A 6,368-nucleotide genomic window follows, 5' to 3' on the forward strand; every position below is an offset into this window, starting at 1 on the left:
TTCTTTATTTTAACTTTGCAAATGGATTTGAATGAGTTTATTTGAATGTGTTTGATTTGGAATGGGTTTATTTTGAATGAGGTATGGTTTTTCTCTTGCATTTGAGAAATTTGTGTGTTGCCACCCCTTTTATGGGTTTTATGATGATTTGAATATGTTATTATTTTGCAAATGTGATTATTGATTTAGAAACTCTTGAAAGTTGTTTTGAAATCATAGTTAGCATGTCAGCCCCTTCGGAACTCCCCAGTAGTAACGGCTACTTGGGGTTTGATATTTGATATGATTATGTCTCTCATTAACAACGATTAGTAGGATAAGACTACATGAGTACTCATTAGCTAGCTAGCCCTTCCCTCATTAATAACAGTTAGTGAGGTTGAGATTTCTTTGTCGTGGTGTACAACACGGCACTGATCGTGAAATTTTGTGTCGTGGCCTAAACTATGTGTTGATGTTGGCAATACTAATGCTTTGTGAATTGTGATTTATGAAGTGTGATTTCTCATTTGAAATGTTATTTCAATAAATGGCTCTTATGAACTTAGAACTATTATGATGTTTTCATGCTTAAGAAGGATGTAATTTATTATGCCTTGACAAGTTTTACTTTATTTTAAGTTTTAAAATTATTAGTTGTGCACCACTGAGTGATATACTCAGCGATAGCTTATTTATGTTGTCGCAGGAAAGGGAAAGGAGAAGGCTGCTGAGTGAGAGACTTGAAAGCAGCATTTTGGTTTTGATTGTGGGTATATGTTGTAGGTATACCCCTGTAATTTCCTTTTGATGTATTTTGTACCTATATGTATGGATGTACGGACATTGAGCAGTTTGTATTTAAAAGCATTGCATTTCTATCACATTTTGAGTTTGTAACTATTTTGTATTTTACTTTGAGACTTATGAAAATGTAACTTTTGCAATATTTAGTCTATCATTATTTCCAATGAATGTTTATATGGAATTTTAACTATTCTCATGCAGTTTTCCGCAAAAGAATTGATAAAATAAAAAGCTATGATTTGTTTTAAAATCCTCTGTAGCATAACTAATGGGTTATGGGTAGGTGAAGTTCGGTAATTCATTAGGTATGCTATGGGAACATATCATGCCTTACTAGGGATAAGGTGTGACAGAACTCTTCATGCTTGGTTTACATTTTTGAGTGACTACTAGAAAGCTGGTTTTCTTTCGCATACAACAACCCAAGAAGTCCTTGGTGTTCTCCACATGGAATTTCTTGGGGATGCAGGCAACATTATGACAGACTGCAAAAGAGAGTTTCATGAAAGAAAATGTTGTTCTTTAAAATAGAAAGACATTGAGCAGCATTATCAAAGGATGGCTTATCTCCTCCATATGCTTTGTGGCAGAGAAGATGTCAACCTCAAAACAACTTACATTTCTTCTCTACCAAAAGAGTTGATCCCTAAAATTAATGAGAAGACAAAGGGATGAGATTTTTCTCAGGTCACTCATGGAGAAATTCATCAGTTCTCCTTAGTTGCACTGGGAAAACTTTGTGATCAAAAGCAGAACTGGGAAATATTTATGATCAATTCAAAAAAGCTTAGCAAGATCAGTGACGAATCTCATTTGCATATAAAATGCAAAGAAAAGAATTGTGTTGGCAAGAATAAGAAGCAGCTTCATCACAAGAATTACAAGTATGGTAAAGGCAGCAAAAAGAAGAAAGGGAAATATCAATTTTTTAAAAGAAAATTCAAAACAAGCAAATCATCCAAATCAGATTGATGCTACATCTATGAAAAGAAAGGGCATTTTGCAAAAAATTACCCTCAAAATCCTAAAAGGCTACCTAATTAATCCAACAGATATGTCAAAGCTCCGACATTGACGTGGAAGATGCTGATATTGAATCATTGTTTTAAGAACAATGTGAAGCAAACTAGGACACAGTCTTTGCTTTAGAAGATTTTTCCTCAACAAATGATAGCTCTGATTCATTCAGCATAGACGAAGAAGATGAACTCCACTTCTTTAGCATTAATGGCTTGTAATTATGCTCTTCAGCTCATGATGAAAAGGTCTCTCTACTTCTCCTTAATTATATCATATTCATACTCTCCTCTTTAAGAAGCTTGTAGGCTCTGATACTATGATTGGCCAGGAGCCCCTTAATCTAACTTTAATACCATAATGCTCGTGCGATGCCAAAGTCACAATACACCATCCATGGCTAAAAATAGACCTCAAGTGCCTTTTTACATTATGATATTAAAATTAAACCAAAAGGACCATAGCATAATGGATCTTCAAACTTAACATTTTTTTATGCACAGAATCCTCTATAAGAGGCAAGTGCAAAGCATACTCATGTCTTAGTAGAGGATTACCTGAACATGATATACACCAGGATTTTCAGGAGAAGAAAAAGTTTTTAAAAGCCATAGAGATATATAAAGAGTTGATAATTTATTGAGTTCTGCCTCAAACATTACAAACTAACTCCTTATATAGAGGTGGAGCAGAGATACAAAGGACATACGTGATTCACAAAGGAATCACTTTTACAAAAGTAAAGCATATTAGGCTAGTGCAGACACTGCACATGATGAACGTTGAAGCAGGGATATAAAGGACACACGTAATTCACAAAGGAATCACTTTTATAAAAGTAAAGTTGACAACATATTAGTCTAGTACATAAATAGTGATATTTTAAATAAAGACATAGAGAAGAGCATCGGATGCTCTTGCTATCAGCTCTTTAATAGTGTTTTACTTTATGAAAGGCTCATTTGATGTCATTTGGATCTTCAAACACAAGAACATCTGTCAAGTCTTCAATGCTTTCCAAAGCATATGGGTCTTGGGAATCTTGCCACGTGATATCATAATCAGAAACCATTTTGGGCTTTGCTTTTGGGCCAATATAAATGGTGTCTGTCGTTTGAGCCTTGGGTTGGTAAGTGTTGAGCTCATACAAGTATGCAGAGACCTGTTTCTTGAATGATGAGTTAATGGGCTTGGATTTAATAGTCTGTGAATAAGTCCTCCATTCATACACTAAATTTTGAGTCCATAGCATTCCTTCTGAATTTCTGAAAAAAGGCCGATGATGAATAAACATGGAATAGACATCCATTGCCTGTTGGAGCATTCTCTACAAGAAATAATGCTCATTCATGATTTTTTTGAGATCTTGATACCATTGAGATAGGGGTCAGAACCATTCAAAAAAGTTCCAAATAAGAGTCATTTGGTTGTTTTTATCTTTTAGGAAATTGTGTATTGCAACTATAGGAATTTCAATGGCAGTGGCATATAGAGCGACCATGCACCAAAGAAATCATTTTTTTTCAAGGAGTATGTTCTCCTTAGGATCTAGTAAGAAATTTATAAAGAAAGGGGTATTAGGCTAGAAATGGGTGTAATTGTCCCTTTTTTGCTGAAGAACATTGGAAAGATTTTGGAAATGAAAGAGGTAATTTTTGGCATAAGCCATAATTTGTGATAAAGTCATGGAAGGAGTGCATCTTAGAGGAAAAGTCTCAAGTCCAGGAATAAAAAACTGAGAAAGTTGGGAACTTAATGGTTTGAAGGAGGTTGCCATATAAGTGGAATGGAGAGATTGTGAAAAATTAGGCGACAATTTTGGGTTATGGTGAGGAGATAAGGAATAAGGTTTAGGTCTCCTTTTATATGCTGGACAGTGTAGTCATAGTTATGGAACTAACACTTCAGTCTTAAAAGTTATGGTTTTAGTAGAGCCTTATTTTTGAATTCATGCACCTTTGAAAAAGACAAATTGTCCATTATAATAAAAAAGTAAAGGCCAATAAGGTGGAATTCAATTTTTTTATTCTATTTTTGATGGCCAAAATCTCATTGTAGATTATATGATAGTGCTTTTTAGACTTTTTGAATTGTCCACTTGTATGTCCGAAGATGTGTTTCTTGCCATCTAGGTTTTCTATCAATACTGCACTCCAAAATTCATCACTAGCATCTACCTGCAGAATCCTTTTTTCTGCACTAGGAATCTTGAGTGGTGGAGGATCTTGAGTGATTTACTTTTATGTCTTGGCAGCTGTTGTCTATGTATTACCCGAAGCAAGGGCCTGCTTTTTGAGCATCATGGATAGTTGACTAGTGTGCTTGGACACATGTGGGATAAGTCTCTCAGGTAATCGATGATATAAAGTCTCTCAAGTAATCGATGATATAAAGTCTCTCAAGTAATCGATGATGCCTAAGAATTGTTGGATCTGTTCAATAGTAAGATTCTCATCAGGAAACCTGAGCATTTCTTGAGTAATGTGTGGACTATGTTGGTAATTTCCATCCTTGAATTGCATTCCAAGAAATTCAATATCAGACTATCCCAAATGGTTCTTCTTTTCTAAAAGAATTATTCCATATTGTTGGATCAAGGAATGAAATTGGGCTAACAATTACTAATAGGCTCCAGCATCTTTTGAAAAAAAGGAGAATGTCATCTATGTAGATTAAAGCTGAATGTAGAATAAGCTCAAAGATTCAGACCATGGCCTTTTGGAATAATGATGGAGCTACTTTGATGCTGAAAGGCATAACAGTCCACTGATATTAAGTATTTGGAATACGGGATACTGTTTTGTATCGATCTGCTGGATCAATACCCAATTGCCAAAATCTTACTTTTAGATCAAAAGAAGATGTGGGCATCTTGGAGATGGGTAAACAAAGAACCAATCTTTGACAAAGGAAACTTATCATCTCTCAAGAAATGATTTAAAGGCTTATAGTCAATTACTTAGCTTCTAATATTTGTCAGTTATTTTATTAACTGCTAGCCATTAGATATTAGCAATTAGTAGTCAACTGTTTATATAGTTATTTAAAGTAGAAGTGTTCGGTAAGAATAACTATTCAATTAGCTGTTAAATATAAAAATAATGGTATCATCTTGTTGACTCTAGTCACAGTGCTCTTTCAACCTCTAAAAGCTAGGAGGCGTAGCTTTTCATTTACCACTCCCTCAACCTTTAAATACTACTATAAACATTATATTAATGAATAGTATAAATAAGAGAGTTAGCATTTTGACTATAGTCCAAATATTAAATGCTACACTAAAAGATGTTGCCAAAATACCTCTATTATTTTAATCAACATTCGTTTAAGGTAGTGTTTGTTATTTTGACAAGAGGTTGAGAGAGCGTTTTCACTAGGGTTAACAAGATGATACTACTATAGTTATATTTAACAGCTAATCTAATAACTATTTTTACCAAATACTTCTACTTTAACATCTAACCATTGACCGCTACTAAAACAGTTAGCAGTTACTAAAACAACTAATAGCTACTGCAACAATTAATAAGGGCCTTCGTCTTTTTATTTTTAAAAATACAATATTTAGTTTTGTAATTTTTAATTTTGAATTATTTAGTCCTCTCATTATTTTAAAATAACTTTTTATTAGTTAAGTTAGTGATAGTTAAGGAAATAGTTGTACTAATAAAATTACAAGACTAATGCTCCGTTTGTTTCACAAAAAATAACTTATATATGAAAAATATTTTTATTTTTCATGAAAATATTTTCCGTAATTCGGTTACAATGTTAAACTAATGGTATATATTTATATTATGTATGTATAAATATTTTTAAATTTTAATAAGATTATCAAAGTCTAAAAAATGGAAACTGGCTTCCTCTTTTATAAAGAGGAAGTCCTTTTTATTAAAAATGACTTAATTTTTCTTTAACTAGGAAAATATTTTTCATTGACTCATTTTCTTAAGTGTCACAAATACCATAAAATATAAAAAATATTTTTTTAAAAAAAAAATTTGTGAAACGAATGGAGTCTAAATAATTAATAAATTTTAAACTACGAAGACATTAGAAAAAAAATTTTACTTTAAAATAACAGGAGAAACTAAATCGTTTATCTATTAAAAATAAATAATTAAATAATATATTTTTTAAAATAAATAAATTAAATAATTAATTTCACTAAAATACAATGATAATTTAAATAAATTATTTTTTTCAAGAAAATTATAACTTTAAATTTAAATAATATTAAAAAAATAAAGAATTATATTTTTATAAAATTATTATGAATAAAAGTTAACTAGTATAAAATTGAATATTAATTTATATTAAAAATATTCATTATTTAGTAAATAATTTCTTAATAATTTATTATTATATATAAAATTGTCAACCCAAATAAAATAATAATTTAACTTATAAAAGGTAAAACTTTATTGATTTACTGTCACGATCCAAAATTCTGAACCGTGACCGGCGCATAATTTAAGTATTCTTAAATCATGCAAGCCTTATCAGAGTATCTTGAATGAATATATTGTCACTTACTAATATCAAAAATAGACAAAATCCAAATA

Source organism: Hevea brasiliensis, chromosome 6 (assembly GCF_030052815.1).
Source record: "Hevea brasiliensis isolate MT/VB/25A 57/8 chromosome 6, ASM3005281v1, whole genome shotgun sequence".
Taxonomy (NCBI): domain Eukaryota; kingdom Viridiplantae; phylum Streptophyta; class Magnoliopsida; order Malpighiales; family Euphorbiaceae; genus Hevea; species Hevea brasiliensis.